Here is a 21,569-nt window from a genome sequence, read left to right as displayed (position 1 = left end):
CAGCTGTAATTTCCTTAGGCAAAGGTTCTTCTATAAATGTTTCCCCATCACAATCTTTCCTATTCTTTTTTAACATTCAGTAATCACATGCTGGCATATCCATCTGCAGTAGCCCAGGGATAGCACAGATTGAATAACAGAGGAAGAGCTGATAGCAATGCTTTTAGACCTTGCGTGAAGGGTTTTGCCTCCATATGTAAAAAGTCTGTCATTTGCTTTTATTCATGTGGTTTGTACTCAATTTTACATTATAATTTGTATGTTAACCCCATTATCATTTGTATAGAGCTCTGGAATCAAGGGGACCTAAAAAAAAACAAAAAAACTAATATATAAAAATGTAGACCACTGGTGGGGGGTCACTTCCAAGATGGTGGCATCATTCTTCAACTTCAGGGTTGTATGGCCTAAGCTAGCATTGGGTTTTTCTAATATGTATATTCCCCCGGTAGGGGGAGGAGCTATTTTTTTTTTCCACCAGCATTTTCTGGTTTCTCTTACTGGTACTGGTAGTAAAGTGGTGTAGCTCAGAGTCAGGTGGGTCATTCACGGCTGTGGGATGTAGTGCTGAAAAATTTGTGACATGGTAGCCAGGCTGCACTAGGTTCAAGGAGCACATACAGTTAAATGTGGCACCGGGATTGAGAAAGTGAGAAACCACTGGCTTTCATTTAACGCTGCTTGACAACAGTCATTGCCAGTAGGGCCATCAAGGTCCCGCACCTGCTCTTTGCTACACTTTTGCCTGCTCCTCTGCTGTATTCCATGCTGATCCTGGGGCTGCGTGCCTCCATCATGATCCTTGTGTCTTCAGATTGTGTTCTTCCTCCTTCTGATCCCTGCTGCAGTGACACCTCTGGCCACTAGAGTGCATATGAGGCCACCTGCTCTGGAGTTATAGGGGCAGCTTGTCTCTACTAGCTACTGCCATCTGGCTCCCCAGAGTCACCTGCATCTATTTAAACTTGATCTATCGGCTCCTTCTTTACTGTGTGTTGTTGCATTCCTGCATAGGTAGCAAAGGTGTATGTTTGCCATTCCTGCTGAGTTTCCATGTATCCTGACCTGTGCCTGTTCTTCGGATTATGCTTTCTGCCGGGCCCCTGGGTGTACTGATTGCCTCTCCTGTTACTGACACAGATTGTCTGACCTGCCTCTGAAGCTGCCTACCCTGACCCTTTTCCTCTCTATGATTTCCATCTCATCCCTGGTACCGCACTCTCCTTTTGCTCAGCCTGTTTCCTGGTGCCTCACACAGGAACCAAACTTGTGGCGTGACCTGGTTCCTCAAGCTGCAGAAGTCCAGCATCCATTTCCTGGAGTGGAATAAAGGTTGAAGACCTAGAGGCCACTTAGACTTAAGTCCTTGGTGTGGCCCAAATTCGAACTGGTTGAGTAGCGCAGAGGATCCACACTCACTGTTTGTTACACTTGTGCTGCCAATCACTCTTGTGGCTGCAGGCATCATTCTGCCTCTGGCCACAAGAGGCTGCTCTCTAGTGCTCCGGCACCGCACAAGAGATGTCACTCATGCGCTTGCAGAGCTGAAGGGAGAGCAAACACCGGAAGACTGCAGTACAATGCCAAAAGGGGGGTGGAGAGCTAACTATTGGGGAGGAAATGCCAAATGGAGGATGCTATCTACTGGGGCGGGGGTGCTGGCTAATGACAGGGAGGTTACCTACAGGGTGGTACCTTACTTAGGGATACAGTTTACTGGGGGGGGGGGGTGCTGATAAATAGCAGGGGGATGCCCACATGGGAGTGTTGGTGGTGGGGTTGCTTTTAACTACCAGGGGCTAACTACTGGGGGAAGATGCCAAATGGAGGATGCTACTTACTGAGGTGAGGGCACTGGCTATCTCATAGGAAGATTGCCTATAGGGGGTGTCTAATTTGGCGCACACAGTCTACTGGGGGTGGTGCTAACTACCAGGGGGATAACTAGAAGAATAACTACTGGGAACCGGGACCCACAGCTTTATTTGAATTTAACCTACCAGGAGGATGGCAGCCTACATAAGGAATACTACAAACTGGGGGATTACCTATAGGGGGGATGCCTACATGGGGGTGGGGAGGAGGATGCTCTCTACTCAGGTGGGGGCACTGGCTGCCTAACTGATGGAGGATTACCTAGAGGGGGTGTAATATAAGGGATACAGGCTACTGGGGTGTGTCGCTAATTACCAGGGGGATGCCTACTAGGGAGGGGGCTACCAGGGGGATGCCTACTTTGGGAATACTACCTATTGGGTAGGAGCTTTTTAACTGTTTAGCGACATCTGCTATTCATGTGCAGCACATGTACCCTGGGGCACAAGCTCAGGAGCTGAACCTTTTCCACATAAGGAAGGTGCGGAAACTAACAAAATGCAAAGTGAATGAACAGAAGAGAAATTTAAAACAGATCAGTATTTGGTGAGACCGGCCTTTGCCTACAGCATCAGTTCTTTAGGGATCTCGGCAGGGAGATTGTTCTATCATCTTGGAGAAGTAACCCCAGTTCTTCTGTGGATGTTGCTTCTGTCTCTCATGTAATCCCAGACAGCCTGGATGATGTGACATCAGGGCTCTGTGGCCATAGCATCACCTTTAGGACTCATGGTTTTTATTTATACTGAAGATAGTCTTTAATGACATCGGCTGGCTGTGTGGGGTCATTGTCCTGCTTCAGAATAAATATTTGGAGCCAATCAGATGTTTTCCTGCTAGCAGGCGTCTTGAATTAAATTTTTGTTAAATTAAAATTTTCCACAAATGCCAAAAACCTTGCACAGTAGGATAAAGAAAGGTTAAAAAAAAAGTCAAAATACCATTTTGTTCCCAACATTTATTTTATATATATATATATATATATATATATATATATATATATATATATATATAAAATCAATGTTATCTAAAAGGTCTAAATGCTAAAATTAAAAAAACAAGTGTTTTTCTCCCCACCTGACATCATCATCATCCATTCCTCCATTTGTGAGAATAACATGTTCATTTTCTGTACAGTTTAGCGCACACATTTGGTGCACCTTCCCATTACTAGTGTTGTGTCCTGCAACTATAATGCATACATTGCCACCTAGTGGCAATTCCTGGACACTACATGTCATATATTTTAATAGAAGATTCCCAAACTATATATAGTTTTTTCCCTTTTAATAACCCTATATAACTTGTATTGTTATAGTTGTAATATACACTACCGTTCAAAAGTTTGGGGTCACATCGAAATGTCCTTATTTTTGAAGGAAAAGCACTGTACTTTTCAATGAAGATAACTTTAAACTAGTCCTAACTTTAAAGAAATACACTCTATACATTGCTAATGTGGTAAATGACTATTCTAGCTGCAAATGTCTGGTTTTTGGTGCAATATCTACATAGGTGTATAAAGGCCCATTTCCAGCAACTATCACTCCAGTGTTCTAATGGTACAGTGTGTTTGCTCATTGGCTCAGAAGGCTAATTGATGATTAGAAAACCCTTGTGTAATCATGTTCACACATCTGAAAACAGTCTAGCTCGTTACAGAAGCTACAAAACTGACCTTCCTTTGAGCAGATTGTGTTTCTGGAGCATCACATTTGTGGGGTCAATTAAACGCTCAAAATGGCCAGAAAAAGAGAACTTTCATCTGAAACTCGACAGTCTATTCTTGTTTTTAGAAATGAAGGCTATTCCATGCGAGAAATTGCTAAGAAATTGAAGATTTCCTACAACGGTGTGTACTATTCCCTTCAGAGGAGAGCACAAACAGGCTCTAACCAGAGTAGAAAAAGAAGTGGGAGGCCGCGTTACACAATTAAGCAAGAAGATAAGCACATTAGAGTCTCTAGTTTGAGAAACAGACGCCTCACAGGTCCCCAACTGGCATATTCATTAAATAGTACCCGCAAAACACCAGTGTCAACATCTACAGTAAAAAGGCGGCTGCGGGATTTCGGGCTTCAGGGCAGAGTGGCAAAGAAAAAGCCATATCTGAGACTGGCCAATAAAAGAAAAAGATTAAGATGAGCAAAAGAACACAGACATTGGACAGAGGAAGACTGGAAAAAAGTGTTGTGGACGGATGAATCCAAGTTTGAGGTGTTTGGATCACAAAGAAGAACGTTTGTGAGACGCAGAACAAATGAAAAGATGCTGGAAGAATGCCTGACGCCATCTGTTAAGCATGGTGGAGGTAATAGGATGGTCTGGAGTTGCTTTGGTGCTGGTAAGGTGGGAGATTTGTACAAGGTAAAAGGGATTCTGAATAAGGAAGGCTATCAATCAATTTTGCAACGCCATGCCATACCCAGTGGACAGCGCTGGATTGGAGCCAATTTCATCCTACAACAGGACAATGACCCTAATCACACCTCCAAATTGTGCTATCACACCTCCAAAGAACTATTTACAGCAGAAGCAGTAGCTGGTATTCTATCATAGGTAATGGAGTGGCCAGCGCAGTCACCAGATCTGAACCCCATTGAGCTGTTGTGGGAGCAGCTTGACCGTATGGTACGCCAGAAGTGCCCATCCAACCAATCCAACTTGTGGGAGCTGCTTCTAGAAGCGTGGGGTGCAATTTCTCCAGCTTACCTCAACAGATTAATAGCTAGAATGCCAAAGGTGTGCAATGCTGGAATTGCTGCAAAAGGTGGATTCTTTGACGAAAGCAAAGTTTGATGTAAAAACAATGTTATTTCAAATACAAATCTTTATTTCTAACCTTGTCAATGTCTTGACTCTATTTTCTATTCATTTCACAACGTATGGTGGTGAAGAAGTGTGACTTTTCATGGAAAACACAAAATTGTTTGGGTGACCCCAAACTTTTGAACGGTAGTGTAAATATAACTTTGTTAAAGGAAGTAAAAAGTTTTTTTTTTTTTAACACTCAGACTATGTTCACACAACGCAAGATTTGCTGCACATTTGAAACAACGGCCGTGATTACTACGGTACTTACATTGTGCTGCCCTTTATGGAATCACGGCCGGAGTGTATACACATAGTATAGCGGCTACAGAGAACCTGTCTCTACTATGTGGGAACATGGCCTTACACTGAGTGGCAATAGTAAGATCTGCCACCAGCTGTGTCTGGGACTGCAGGGCTGCTGTTACTGCCAGTTACATATCCCTAGCGTTGCTGCATGCAGCATTAGCAATACTGAGCCACTGTTCTGATGTCTATTCTAATGCGTATAGTGATAGATGGGGAAGCCACCTGTGTCAGGAGCGCTGCAGGCATGGCACAGTGTAGCAGAGCAAGCAGTCATTGACAGTTATCCCCACTTGTTCTGCTACAGGCTGTAGTGCCCACAGTGCAAGTGACACACACAACTTTCCCAAGTGTGTTAGAATAGGACTCAGGGGTGGATCACTATGGCAAACATGAATACAGCAGTGTTACCCATATGTACAGTAACTAAACCAGGACTAGGGCTTGTGCAGCCCTGCAGTTTATGACATAGCCATTGGGGGCAGCAGAGGGGCAGTGTCACCTTACTGCTGCCACTCAAGGTAAAAAATGTAAAAAAAATCTCTTTAACCCCTTTATGACACAGCTAATTTACTTTTTTGCACTTTTGTTCCATAAAACAATAGGCTTTTATTTTTTTCACCTACAGACCCATACAAGGTCTTTTTTGTGACACCAATTGGACTTTGCAATGTACTTTACAAAAATATATTTGTGAGGTGAAGTTGGAAAAAAAAAGGTTTCATGTTTACCCTGTTAGCCATGTGGTAAATTTTACTAGTCCCTAAGGGACTTCTATGAGCAATACCATGATTGCGTATAGAGATTAATGCAGTACATATGTACTGCACTGATCCATTATCTTGGCACTCGATTGCTATAGGCTGCTGAAGGCAGGTTATAGCATGCGCCAAGCCATGGCAGCAACAGAGGCCTTGGGCTGTCATTACAATGAATCGGCTTGCCACTGGACCACCAATGACCAGTATTTAGAACGCTTAAGGGTAGCTTCTCACGCAGTGGAATCCAGCAGTGAAATTAAAGCCCGGCAGCTGCTGGACTAAGTAGGCAGCGGATAACAGTACAGAGTACAGCAGCGGATTTTGATGCAGAACTCGCAGTGTGAAATCCGCTGCGATACTGTAAAAGTGAAGCTACCCTAAATGGCATTGTCGGAATTTAAACAGTTAAAATAGCCGGCAACAGACATCGCTCTGTGTCGGCTTTTAGCCGTGGTCCCAGCTGCTGATAGCCGATAGGTATAGAGAGGGCTCAAGTCATGAGTTTGTTTATTTTGCTTTTATTTGACTGTTTACGGATCTAGCCTTAATGTCACAGTGATCTTCATATTTTTATTATCTGTTTCTAAAACTCAGCCATTTTACTGTAAGCCTCCCTTTTTTGTATTTCAAGAATTATTATAGCTTAATATGATTAAGTAATTATTAGTGATGAGCGAGCATGTTTGTCCGAGCTTGGCACTCGATCGAGTATTAGGGTACTCGAAGGTACTTGTTACTCGGACGAGCATATTGCGATACTCAGACAATTTTCTCAGCCAATAAACATGCAGGAGACTCTTTGGTACATCCTGCGATGACGTGGGACCCAAACATGTCGATAGCAACGATTGGTTGGCCAGATCAGATGACCCTGCCATATAAAACGCGCAGCTGGCAGTGCTCGCATGCTGTGAGAGATTAGGGACAGAGCTGCTGCTGGTCAGGGACAGTGTCAGTGTAGGATTTAGCGTTCCAGTAGGCAGGGAATACTAGCAATACAAACAAACAGACCTTTTCAGGGCTTCAAATCGTTTTTTAATAGTATTACTACAGACTGCTGGCTGGGACTTGCAGTGCTGCTAACACGATTTAACCAGCACACTGTAGTGATCGGCTGCTGGCAGAAAGGGGACATTAGGTGTTGCATACAGACCCCTAAGAAGTGCTCAGTGTACTCCTTTTTTGATTTGTGCTGCTGTACTACATTGGATTGCTGTGATTTGTAGTACACCTGCATAGAACTTCACTGCTCATTAGACGGGAGTGTCAGAGAGTGTGTCTAGGTCCAGCCACTACCAGATTGTACCGTACAGCCCCCCCTAAACTAGTGGGTACTACACTGTATTGCTGGGCTTTGTAGTACACCTGCATAAAACTTCACTGCTCATTGTAAGGGGGTATCACAGAGTGTGTATCTAGGTCCAGCCACTACCACATTGTACCGTACAGCCCCCCCTAAACTAGTGGGTACTACACTGTATTGCTGCTATTTGTAGTACACCTGCATAGAACTTCACTGCTCATTGTAAGGGGGTTTACAGAGTGTGTATCTAGGTCCAGCCACTACCACATTGTACCGTACAGCCCCCCCCCCCCCCCTAACTAGTGGGAACTACACTATTGCTGGGATTTGTAGTACACCTGCATAAAACTTTACTGCTCATTGTAAGGGAGTATCACAGAGTGTGTGTATAGGTCCAGCCACTGCCAGATTGTACCGTACAGCCCCCCCAAAACTAGTGTGTACTACACTGTATTGCTGGGATTTGTAGTACACCTGCATAGACACAGTTGACCATTCTCTCCTCTTACAAATTCTCTCATCCCTTGGTGTCACTTGCTCAGCCCTCTCCTAGATCTCCTCTTACCTCTCTAACCGCACTTTCTCACACCACCTCCTCTCCTCGTCGGCTCACAGTTGGTGTTCCCCAAGGCTCTGTACTTGGGCCTCTTCTCTTCTCCATCTATACCTCTGGCCTGGGACATATCATAGAATCCCACGGCTTCAGGTACCACCTCTACGCTGATGACACTCAGATCCACTTCTCTGGTCCGGATGTCACCTCTTTGCTATCCAGGATTCCAGATTGTCTAGCGGCTATATCTTCTTTCTTCTCTTCCCGCTTTCTAAAACTCAACATGGACAAAACAGAACTTATCATCTTTCCCCATCTCGCTCCACCCTGCCGTCTTATCTGACAATCACTATCAATGGCTGCACTCTATCCCCTGTCCCCCAAGTCCACTGCCTTGGGGTCACCTTTGACTCTGCCCTGTCTTACATATTCAGGCCCTGACCACCTCCTGCCGCTTTCACCTCAAAAACATTTCCAGAATCCGCTCTTTTCTCACCCCTGACTCTACCAAACTGCTGGTACATGCTCTCATTATTTCCCGCTTGGACTACTGTAACATCCTCCTCTCTGGCCTTCCATCTAACTCCCTTGCTCCCCTCCAGTGTATCCTTAACTCTGCCGCCTGACTAATCCACCTTTCCCCTCGCTTCGACTCTGCCTCTCCCTCCACTGGCTCCCCATTGCCCAACGTATTCGCTTTAAATTATTGACCATGACGTACAAGGCCATCCACAACCTGTCCCCTCCGTACATCTCCGACCTGATATCCCGCTACCGTCCCTTACGCAACCTTCGATCCTCCACTGACCTCCGTCTGCGCTCCCACCTTGTTCGTACCTCGCACAACCGCCTCCAAGACTTTGCCGAGCCTGCCCCATACTCTGGAACTCGCTACCCCGACACATCCGGCTCTCATCCACCATCAAGTCCTTCAAAAGTAACCTAAAAACCCATCTCTTCAAACAAGGCTACAACCTACAATAACTCTGCATCACACTTAAATGGCTGCACTTTACCTCCTGTTTCTCTCCCATTAACTTGTAGATTGTAAGACCTCGCGGGCAGGGTCCTCTTCCCCATGTATTAGTCTGCCATCTGCCTTCATGTAATGTGTTTTGATCTTGTAATGTTCTTGTTTGTTACCCCTGTTGCCTGTATAGCGCTCTGGAATTAAGTGTGCTCTATAAATAAATAATAATAATAACTTCATTAGAATGTTAACCCAACTGCTACAGTCAAATTGAAAATCGAAAGGGTGCTGGGGGTAGAAGGCTACTGCTGGGCCTTTACTGGCATCCATGTTGACTACTGCTGTGCCTGCCCTTACCTTCCTTGTCTTGTCCATTTCAAACCATATTATCTGTGGATGTCATCTTATCTTACGGGTGTCCTATGCCATTCTTTCACCAGTACCTTCTACCTTTTTTCAATGTTGTAGCCGTTTTTAAGGCAGGATTGACCAGAGCAGTAATGGACATCCATGTTGACTACTTCTGTGCCTGCCCTTGCCTCCATGATGGCTATTGATGGGCCTTCACTGGCATCCATGTTGACTACTGCTGGGCCTTTACTGGCATCCATGTTGACTACTGCCCTTGTTTGTTTTTTTTTGTTTGGTTGTTTTTTTATAGTGCATACAGATTCTGCAGCACTTCACCTATCTGTATGTTTTTGGGTGTGGGAGGAAACCAGAGGAGAGAACATACAAACTCTTTGCAGATGTTGTCGTATTTGAACCGAGGACTCCAGCTTTGCAAGGCTACAGTGCTAACCACTGATCCACCATGCTGCCCTTGCCTCCATGTTGGCTACTGCTGGGCCTTTACTGGCATCCATGTTGACTACTGTTGTGCCTGCCCTTGCCTCCATGTTGGCTACTGCTGGGCCTTAACTAGCATCCAGGTTGGCTACTGCTGGGCCTTTACTGGCATACATGTTGACTACTGGTGTACCTGCCCTTGCCTCCATGTTGGCTACTGCTGGGCCTTAACTGGCATCCATGTTGACTACTGCTGGGCCTTCACTGGCATCCATGTTGACTACTGGTGTGCCTTAACTGGCATCCATGTTGACTACTGGTGTGCCTGCCCTTGCCTCCATGTTGGCTACTGCTGGGCCTTAACTGGCATCCATGTTGACTACTGCTGGGCCTTAACTGACATCAATGTTGACTACTGGTGTTCCTGCCCTTGCCTCCATGTTGGCTACTGCTGGGTCTTAGCTGGCATCCATGTTGACTACTGCTGGGCCTTCACTGGCATCCATGTTGACTACTGCTGTACCTGACCTTGCCTCCATGTTGGCTACTGCTAATCCTGCCTGGCCTCCATGTTGACTACTGTTGCTCCTGCCTGGCCTCCATGTTGGTTACTGTTGCTCCTGCCTGGCCTCCATATTGGCTACTGCTGCTCCCAGGAGTTCTCTGTGTGCTCAATGCCATGCTAGGTCTGGTATAATTTTTGGAAGGCTGACTGTCTACCACTTCTACCTTGTTCACTCTGTCCTCACTGCCATGCTTTGTCAGGCTGAATTTTTGGCTGGTTCATGATATGCTACCTCTGTTTTAATGGTTCCCTGTGTTCTCACTGCCATGCTGTGTCAGGCTGAGTTTTTGGGTGGTCCATATGCCTACCTCTGTTTTAACCAGGCTGTTGCACAGAATTAGGCATAATGGTGCCATTAGGCAGCCTCAGATGCATGCATACATGCTGCCCCTGCTGTTTCCTGTCCATTTCCGTGGTGTTTCCATCATTTTCTGAGGTTGACAGGTTTTCACACGACCTTCCCCCTAAGGAACTTGGGTCCCCTGCAAAAATGCTTGAGTCTCCCATTGACTTCAATGAGGTTTGTTACTAGAAACGAGCACTCGAGTATAAGGAGATATTCGTCTCGAGTATCGAGCACCCGAGCATTTTAGTATTCGCTCATCACTAGTAATTATATGAAATATCATGAATACGGATAATATTGCTGACTCGCTCTTATGTAGTCTTCTTTTTACTCAATTCCATCAACAGGAAGAAATTTGCAGACACACCCTATCAACCCCAAATCCCACACTTACCACCAACAGGTCCTGAGGAGACAGTAGGAACAATAGGCAATGGAACATCTGGAACTGCATGTCTTAGGCATCCTACATTGCTTAAGTCAAAGAGCTGCAGGACCAGTCATCTGTGGAAGGGAATAATGATCTCCATCTTGGGAATCTTGAGTGTCTGAAACTCTTTGAGCTCCCAGAAACTTGCATATTGTCTAAGAAACAGCTATGGGTGTAGACAGTAGAATTGTGGCAGAGAGGAAAACCTGAGGAACTCCCTCTACTACACCCACAAGGTCTGTGGCGAATCTCGGGATGCTTTGGGTTCAGTTGTCTGGGCAGGTGCTTTCCACCAAGTTGTGGTGGTACTGTTTTTAGCCATACCTTTGGAAATGTTATTTGGCCAAAAATAGAACTGCTTTTTATGACATAGATGACAAAACATCATATGAAGAGGGCACCAACTGAAGGGTCTGCGTGATGAACCACATGTTGTAAAGCCATCCTTCAGTTAAAAAAAAAATATAAAAAAAAAAAATCTACAAAAAAAAGATATCATAAGAGATAATTGACTACCTAAACATCAACAACCAAACCAGCATGGCTATACTAAGTGCAGATCATGTAAGACTAATCTCACTTCTTTGACTATGTCACAAAATCGCTGGATGAATGGCCAGAGAGTCCCTAAACTAAACCTGTCTCTATCTACTTGCTGCCCTAGGCGGCAGACCCCAAGTGCGCCACAGTCCCTACACTGCTAAGTACTGGGGCCATTAGGGAAGAATAGTAAACTGTCCGCCTCACAACCAACCGGGTACAAGTAAGCCACAATTGAGAACCGAATAAGGGGTGAACTAACTAGCCCTAAAGGTATGTTCACACTGAGTAGAACAGGCGGAATTCTGTGGCGGAGACCCTGCCGAGGAATGCCGTCTTCCTTGGTGTGTCAATGGGATGACTCATGCGCCTTCGCTTGCCTCTCAAAGAAACGACATGTCAATAGAGCAGAGGCACGTGAGGCATCCCCCTTACACACTGAGGCAGGCGGGATTTCGAGAAGAGTCCGCCTGTTTTACTCAGTGTGAACGCACCCTAAGGGTTAAAACCAAGAGAGCACATGCAGGGCAAAATCAAAACCGAAGAGAGAAACTTTAAACAAGCCGAGGTTAGGAAACACAGACTGGAGTGAGGTATAAAGTAAGGAGCGAAATCAGTAACCAAGACAAGGTCAGGGTACATAGTAAAATGTGTAGAAGAAACGCTGGTGTTGTACTTTAGGACAAACCACAAACAATCACTGGTGTCAAGTGATCAAAGCAATAGAAACTGCAGATTATTGTTTCCAAATGTAAAATAATGCACTTGGGGAGGAGGAATTCTCTATCCAAGTATCATATTGGCAGTTCTGTGTTGGCAAAGACTTCAGAAGAGAAGGATTTAGGGGTAGTGAGGTATAACCAGTAGGAAGAGGGAGATTGTGATCCCGCTGTATAGAGCTATAGTGACATCACATCTGGAATACTGTGTCCAGTTCTGGGGACCTCACCTATGTATAAAGATATTGATAAAATAGAACAAATGCAAAGACAGGCTACATAAATGATGGACACATGGTGAAAGCATAAAATATTAAGGGTCTAAATCTGTATAGCCTGAAGGAAAGAAGGAAAAGAGGGGACATGATCAAAACCTTTAAATATGTTAAAGAGGACCTGTCACCCCCGATGCCGGGGTGACAGGCTCCCGACCCCCACTAGAGCACCTTATACGTACCTGATCCCGCCGGGTCCAGTCGGGTGACGGAGATATCACGCCCGAAGCCCGGTGTGCGCTCCTGAGATGAGTCCAAAGCTCATAGAGAATGACTGGTGAGTCCTACGCTCCGTCATTCTCTATGAGCGTTAGACTCATCTCAGGAGCGTGCGCGCTGGGCTTCGAGTACTAATATCTCCGTCACCCGACCGAATCAAGAAGCGGGACCCGGCGGGATCAGGTACGTATAAGGTGCTCTAAAGGGGGGGGGGGAGTTGGGGGCCTGTCATGCCGGCACCGGGGGTGACAGGTTTCCTTTAAAGAACTATACAAGGCTCAGGAAAGTGTTTTTAATAAAAATCTGAACACAAGGGGACACAGTCAGAGGCTAGTTTCAAAAAGTTCAGGAGCAATTTGAGAAAATGTTACTTTACTGAAAGAGTAGTAGATGCTTGGAACAAACTTCCAGCAGATGTGGTAGATGAATCTATGGTAACTGAATTTATACCTGCCTGGAATAAACATACACTCACTGGCCACTTTATTAGGTACACCATGCTAGTAAAGGGTTGGACCCCTTTTGCCTTCAGAACTGCCTCAATTCTTCGTGGCATAGATTCAACAAGGTGCTGGAAGCATTCCTCAGAGATTTTGGTCCATATTGACATGATGGCATCACACAGTTGCCGCAGATTTGTCGGTTGCATATCCATGATGCGAATCTCCCGTTCCACCACATCCCAAAGATGCTCTATTGGATTGAGATCTGGTGACTGTGGAGGCCATTTGAGTACAGTGAACTCATTGTCATGTTCAAGAAACCAGTCTGAGATGATTCTAGCTTTATGACATGGCGCATTATCCTGCTGAAAGTAGCCATTAGATGTTGGGTACATTGGGGTCATAAAGGGATGGACATGGTCAGCAACAATACTCAGGTAGGCTGTGGCATTGCAACAATGCTCAATTGGTACCAAGGGGCCCAAAGAGTGCCAAGAAAATATTCCCCACACCATGACACCACCACCACCAGCCTGAACCGTTGATACAAGGCAGGATGTATCCATGCTTTCATGTTGTTGACGCCAAATTCTGACCCTACCATCCGAATGTCGCAGCAGAAATCGAGACTCATCAGACCAGGCAACGTTTTTCCAATCTTCTACTGTCCAATTTCGATGAGCTTGTGCAAATTGTAGCCTCAGTTTCCTGTTCTTAGCTGAAAGGAGTGGCACCCGGTGTGGTCTTCTGCTGCTGTAGCCCATCTGCCTCAAAGTTCGACGTACTGTGCGTTCAGAGATGCTCTTTTGCCTACCTTGGTTGTAACGGTTGGCTATTTGAGTCACTGTTGCCTTTCTATCAGCTCGAACCAGTCTGCCCATTCTCCTCTGACCTCTGGCATCAACAAGGCGTTTTTCCGCCCACAGAACTGCCGCTCACTGGATGTTTTTTCTTTTTCGGACCATTCTCTGTAAACCCTAGAGATTGTTGTGCGTGAAAATCCCAGTAGATCAGCAGTTTCTGAAATACTCAGACCAGCCCTTCTGGCACCAACAACCATGCCACGTTCAAAGGCACTCAAATCACCTTTCTTCCCCATACTGATGCTCGGTTTGAACTGCAGGAGATTGTCTTGACCATGTCTACATGCCTAAATGCACTGAGTTGCCGCCATGTGATTGGCTGATTAGAAATTAAGTGGTAACGTGCAGTTGGACAGGTGTACCTAATAAAGTGGCCGGTGAGTGTATATCTATACTATCTATAAGATAATAGGAAAATACTAAAAGGGCAGACTAGATGGATCTTTCAGTATTTTTCAGCTTACATTCTTCTATGTTTCTATCCCTAAAAGTTTTTGAAATTTTTGCTTAATTTACAATAAAATTTTTGAATCGGACAATGCTACCTTACATGCAGACACATAATGACATTTCATAAATTAATCAAGAATACAAGGCTGTATATAGCATATGATTTCATACATTTAATAACATGGGTAAATAGTCATCTAAACATTACAGGATTCTCACCACTAACAGAATACATGTAATACATTTATTGGAAGGCTTTACCTGGAATACATAAAATAAGCACTGTTTATAATAATCCTATTTACATATCCGCTTTTATTTGTGTGCAGATTACAGTCACAAAGAATTAAAGGACAACTCCCACAAAAATTTTTTTTTGCTCATTTAACACACATTACAAAGTTATATAACTTTGTAATGTGGTTAAATACCCGGCCTGGCCCCCTTCCCCCACTTTCGGACCCCCGACCCCCCACCCGGGAAGTTAAGGAATGTATACATTACCTATTACGATCGTCACGGTCCTCTTCTCCGGGGCGGCATCTGGTGACGACGACGTCAGAGCCGAGGGGCGGTCCGGGTCTTCTTCCTCCTCGGCGTCTTCATGCAAAGTGAATGGGGATGAGCTTGCTGGAAGCCATGTGATGCGCTCCAGCCAATGAAAAGGCTGCCGGTGCGCAAGCGCACTGGCAGCCTTTTCCATCCCCTGGACCCGGAAGTCGGAGACATCGCTGGATGGCGGACGGCGGCGACGGAGAGGCGGACGGCGGGCGAATCGAGTGGCGATCGTCACCGGAGAGATGGTGAGTATGGTGTCTGTGTGTGTCTGTGTTTTTTTTTTTTTGGGGTCCCGCGGGAGTTGTCCTTTAATGATGGAAAGGGAAGGTTCACCTTAAAACCTTTTGTAAAATCCTAGGGATAAACCAACACTGATACAAGCACAGATCTTGTATGTTTAAAGGGGTTATCCAGGATAATCTACTTTCTTGTAAAAACAGCACCACCTCTGTTCTCAGGTTATGTTGGGTATTACAATTCAGTTCTATTCACTTGAATGGTACTGAGCTTTAATACCCAAACTGAGGACAAGGATGGAGCTGTTTCTGGAAGAAAGTGGCCATGTTTTTGTAATATTGGACAACCCCTTTAATAAAGCTTCATACAGCTGAATTATCCTGCAGGCAAAGCCACATGAACAATAGGCTCAGGGGGTGTGATTAGGAGAATGAGGTGAGGGGTGTGAATCATGTTCGGGGGTGGGGGTGGAGTTATGAGGTTCCCAGTCACACCCCATAAGCATAGCATTTACACCCAAGTGGTTTTTTTTACCCATTTGACTATTCTGTAAAAAGTAAAGTTAGTCAACCAAACAGTAAAACCCCTATATGTCAGGAACTGGGGGGACATAGCAACACCCTTATAAATTATAAACATCTAGACAAAATTGTATGTTGCAGGGACTAAAGTGGGTGGTAGAGATGAGCGGAGGCATTCTGCCTGGAGAAGGCCGAGGCCTGCCGGGAAAACATGGATACAGCCTATGTGCGAACCCAAACTTTTGTCACGTTCGCTCATCTTTAGTGGGTAGTGTATGAATCCTGACCCCTTTAACAATCCAATAAGATCAATAAACAGAAGCCAATCTCAACAACTAAAAGCCCTATTGACCAGGCCGATAGGCTTTTAATAATAAGCACCAATCTCAATAATCTGCTGACTTTCCTGACCACACAAAAGATGGATAAGCAGATGAATGAGCATTTTCTCATTTGCTAGCTGTTGGCTGGCCCTTTTACATGGAAACAATTAGTGCTGCTTCTGTTATAGACTGACATGCCAGAGGTATAGCTATACGGGAAACAGATCACTGATCTCAAACAGCTGTCTGTGGATGGATACCTGGCCTTGGTTTTTCCCCTGTCATTACATTGACTTATAGGGCCACTTAAAGCGACTCCGTACCCACAATCTGACCCCCCCAAACCACTTGTACCTTCAGATAGCTGCTTTTAATCCAAGAGCTGTCCTGGGGTCTGTTCGGCAGGGGATGCAGGTATTGTCGTAAAAACAACTTTTAATCCGACAGCGCTGTGTCTAACGGCCGGGGCTTACATTTGTATATGCATTAGGCTGGCACAACCTCTCTGTCCTTCCTCCCCACCCTCCTCATCATTAGGAATGATCCAGGAACATTTACTGCTGTTTGAGCTTTGCACAGGTGTATTAACGATCCAGCCCATGTGCCGGGCTGCCACAGGTGGGGAATAGGAAGCAATCTGCCTGGAGCATTTCTAATGATGAGGAAGGTAGGGGGGAAGGACGGAGAGGTTGTGCCAGCCTAATGTATATACAAATGTAAGCCCCGGCAGTTAGACACAGCGCTGCCGGATTAAAAGTTGTTTTTATGACAATAACTGCATCTTCTGCCGAACGGACCCCAGGACAGATCTTGGATTAAAAGCAGCTATCTGAAGGTACAAGTGGTTTGGGGGGTCAGATTGTGGGTACAGAGTCGCTTTAATATGGTGGTTTTGGTGGTTTCCCTACAGGAGCCACCCCTTGGCAGGGTCCTTCCCGGAGGGATATCTGTCTAGTCCTGTGTTTCGAGACTCTTAAATGAAGCTTTACGAGCTCTTCCTTTGCATACAGGTAGAGCTAGACATTACTATAACACATTTGTACTGCATACAATAGCAAAGGGAAACTGTCAGCTCCCATTGCGGCTAAGAGCTATGGATATGGCTGGGTAGCTGTTAGGGTATAGAAGCAAACTGTACCTCTCCTGGAGATAATGGTGGTTGTCAAACTTATGAAATCCCCTTCTAATTTTTAAGGCAACTGAGGAGGAGCCAAGATGCTCAAGTGCCACAGCACTTCCTCTAAACCCCCCAGTCCCCTCCTTAATTGACTCACCTAGTTCTGTATATCAGGCAAGGAGGCGTTTGGGTGAGAAATAAGGCATGTCAGGCAGTGGTACTTGAGCGGCTTGGCTCCACCTCCCGGACACTTGGCTGGGTAATAAAAAGTAAATAGTCTGGTAACCACCTAGAGCTCCAAGAAAGGTACAGTTTCCATTTATGCCCTAACATAAGGGTGTTTGCCCTTATAGTTCTATGTGGGGTGCTGTAATTTTCTCCCAGAAACACAAAGAATACTCCCAACCCCCCAGGATAACTGAAACCTACCATGCTTTCATCTACCAGTAATTTTAATACATCAGCACAGCATAAATACAGAAGTTATAAAATGATCTCACATACATGCATTGTGGGCACAAAGCAAAAAACAAAGGTAAAACATCTATGCTTTTGGCACATAGTATAATATATACATAGGAAAACAACGGGCAAAAAAAAAGAAAACACTTTTAATACTAAAGGCACTGGAACCAGCACATTATATGGAATACACTGATCGATTTGTCTTTTCATACAATACTTAATTTTATTATCCAATAATGGATGGTGGAAGTGAGCAACTAGTGTAGCAACAAAAGTATATACTGTATTTTCCTGCGTATAAGACTACAATTTAACCCAGGAAAATGTTCTCAAAAGTCATAGGTCTTTTTATACGAGGGGTGTTGTCTTATAGGACGGGTGCTGAAAAACTTCTGAAGCAGACTGGAGAATCTGCAGTCGTGACATACGGTGGGTGAAGCTAAAAAATGGCCCGCCATATGTGGCGACCATATGACAGCAAAGCAAGCTGCAGGCACCTGGGGTATGGAAAAAAGATACTGTAGCGTGGCCCTGTGCCCAAAAACACACCTCTTTTGCTCGTCTGGCGTGCCCTGGTATCCTACCGGTATTACTGTACCTCCTTCTCTGCCTCTCAAATCTCTCTGCTGTCTGATGTTTTTTATTAATTTTTATTTGGTGTGCGTTAGAAGAGGGGTAGTCTTATACAGCGAGTATATCACAAACTCTATATTTTAACTGGAAAAGTTGGGAGTCGTCTTATATGCCAGAAAATACGGTATATATATTCAGTGAAACGTTGGATCATGAGTAACGTGGTCTGCGAGAGCTTTGCAAGACCAGCTGACATTTTTTTGTTTAAATGTAAAGCGGTAAACAAGCAAGATTTCATAATATAATCCCCCTTGTGTCCGTGTCCTGATACTGGACGTACTGTACTGGGTGGGGTTGTGTGGTCTACATGGCCGACTAACAAGACACTCCGAGATCCTGCTAATTTAACCTGCAATATCCCCAATACTCTAACCCAGAAACGGTTCACCTTGGCTCAGCTGTGCGGGAGGCTGGAATTCAGGTGACCTATGGGGCCACTGCTTACAATGGAGGCCCAGACTGTGCATGGAGGAGATAACTGGAGCTCTGTCCTGAACACATACTGGGTACAGTCACTCCATAGCTGTAATCCCCCTTCTCTGCCCCCGGATGAGGAACCCTTTAATAAAGCAAAAGAACCTTCCTGTACCCCGTGGTGTCTGTTGGCCAGGAAAGGAACATGGAGCTGTATAGCGCCCAAACTGCTATTAGTAAGCCATCTTCACCCCCAATAGCAGCTGGTGAATCCTGCACCTCATTGAGTGCACATGGAAGAGTGGGGTCGGAAATACCTATTAGACCATCTGTGCAGGCACATACGTGTAAAGCTGTCCTGCAACGCAGGGACTCTCCCGCTCTCTCAGCCCTGCATCTTCTGGACGGTTTCATCTACATGACCCTTGCAATCCCGCTGGAGTTTACTGTGCACATGCAGTGTCCCAGAACATGCAGACTACTACTCCTACTATGCCCATTTCTATTTCTGTGTCAATGCCTGTTCTGGTAAGTGTTTGCACTGCAACTGCTGCTGGTTTTCCCCTAGTATTCTCTGGTATTGTGCATTTTCATGTGTATTCTCATGTGTTCCTGTGTATTACAGTGTACAGTGGTATGCAAGGCTGTTGATCACGTGACCTGTAACCATGGTTCCTCCAATGGCCGACTAGCTCTGGCCAGGAGCAACCATGTGACCTCCCACTTCCTGCTGACAAGAGAGTTGAGCCCCGGCTTCCAAGCAAGGAGGTTGTGTGGTTCTATCCTCTCCCACAGAAGAGTGACTAAGTCTGCTGCTATATTCCAGTCTTCGGCTGTTTCTGCCTGCTCAAGTGACCGGATTCTTTTCTCTCATCTGGGTGTCATTCCGTTATTTCTCCTCATCGCTGCAAGGATTCACAGCAAGTATTATTCTCAAGCTAATCCACCCAGCACCGCTATTTCTCTCATACTCCTACTCCCATCATCCGGCACGTATTCTCACAGCCTATGCAGCACCACTCCTGCCTTATTTGTCAAAGCCTGCTATATACCCGGTTGCATCCGGACAGAACTGTTGCTACTAGTTACCTCATCTATAATAAAACTGCTGTTACTGAACCCTGGCATTGGTATCCACTAACTGGTGCCCTGACTAAGTGCAGCGAAGAATCGCATGCCCATCATCACCCGCAGATTCCACAGACCGGCCCTACAGCTGTGCCGCCCTCAGGCCTATACCGTGACAAGTATAACCCCTGCGGCTGCCCCGGTCATTGCCCGCTCATAACACCAGCACTGCGGAAGTGGCCCCCAGGGGCCAGGGCATCGCATTTTTGGCGTCACGAACAGGATACAGACTGTGTTGTGCCAACTGTCAGTGCCCCCAGAACTGTACTGAAACCCCCTAGAGACTTTGCCGATTACTATGGGGGTGATTGAAGTGTTTCGGGCCCTAAACAGTACACAAGATGGCCGCCGTCCTCTTCAATTTCTGGCTGCACCATACCCCGGAGAGGAGGGGGTTAACCGCCATGCTGCCAAAGCGCGGGAATCGCCCCGCGCCATAGACTTTGCTGCTGCCTCCCCTGATTGGCTATATCAGGCCGCTGATGTCACAGTTGCTGGGCAGATTGGGGAGTCGAGCTTTCTGCCCTCTCGCTCCTCCTCAAAGAGACGCTGGAGCGTGACAAGATGGCGGCCCCCGAGAAACATTTGCCTGCAGCCGCAGCTCCAGTGATACCGGAGCTGCCGGGGAGCAATCCTGGCTGCCTGCTAGCACCGCTCCCATCCTACAGCGACACCAGCTGGGGCGCTGCCCCATCGGACGACAGAAGTCTTCGCCGGGCCTTCATCCCGGCCTCAGCTGATCAGACTGAGGGGACCATAGCTGAGACCAGCATTCCTCCGGGACCCGGTCACTCCAGCCCCGCTGGTACTATTCCTATGCCCACAGCTGCCACAGGGGTGCAGTTCTTCATCGGCTTCTCCCGTCTCTCCGGCTACAAGGAAGAGCCTCCGGACTCGCAGCTCACCCAGGCCGAGGAGGACTCCCCAGACGAGATGGACACTGCTCCAGTGTCCCCGGAGGGCACCCCGGATCCAGAGGAGGTCCAAAAGGCTGCCATTCTGCATGCCTGGCGTCACCAGCTCCAAGCCCTCTGGGAGCATCATCGGGCAGAGGTCATGGCCGCCAATGGGGAAGCCACGATTGCTATCTGGCAGCCGACTGATCCTCCACACCCCGGGCAAGAGTAAGCTTCTCTGGGAAGCTAGGCCGACATGGCCATCCTAACTGTTCTCACTGTAACTGTTCATATGACTGTTTTGTTTCAGGTTCCAGTTCCTGCAACGTTTAAGGTTCATGCCTGGTCCTCCTGACCAAGTTCCCTGTACTAACCAGCCATGAGCTGATGGACACTTACCATAACAAAAGGTTCTCTAGTGCCTGTCGCAGAGCCTTTTACATGGACGATGTCTAATTGCCTAAAAGAGACTCTACCTAACAGAGACACTTAACCCATTCCTTCCTAATGCACTTTCCTGTGATTGTGTGTTCCACACAGGGTATTATTGCACTTATTTCATTATTGCACTTATTGTACTATTGCATTTCAGTGTTATCAGAGTCCTTGTATTTCCTCCTCTGAGTAAGCAAAAGGTTATTTAGATTGCCTCAGAGTAGAGTGCCTCTTTTGTAAAACAGTATATTTTCCAGTGTCAAAGTCAGATAGCTCCTCCTCTGAGTAAGAGAAGTCAGTTTACATATACCTCAGAGAAAGTCCAGTTTATGTAGGAGTGTATTTTCTCATCCAGTCTCAGTATTGTGTATTGTTATCATATCTATGGCTGGAAGGATTTAGTTGAGCCAGTTCGTATGTAGATTTTTCTCAGATTTTCATTCAGATTTTTCTCAGATTTTCATTCAGATTTCTCTCAGATTTTCGTTCGGATTCATGTGAGCCAGTTCTCCTCAAGACCTCGCAGTGTTTGTTGTCTGTTGTGTTTCCCTTCCTTTTGTTTCCAGTATTTGTTCGCCTCTGTCTTGTCCCAACACAGTAGTTATCACACATAGTCATACCTAA

The sequence above is a fragment of the Dendropsophus ebraccatus genome, chromosome 7, assembly GCF_027789765.1.
Source record: "Dendropsophus ebraccatus isolate aDenEbr1 chromosome 7, aDenEbr1.pat, whole genome shotgun sequence".
Classification (NCBI taxonomy): domain Eukaryota; kingdom Metazoa; phylum Chordata; class Amphibia; order Anura; family Hylidae; genus Dendropsophus; species Dendropsophus ebraccatus.
This window is presented reverse-complemented; position numbering follows the sequence as displayed.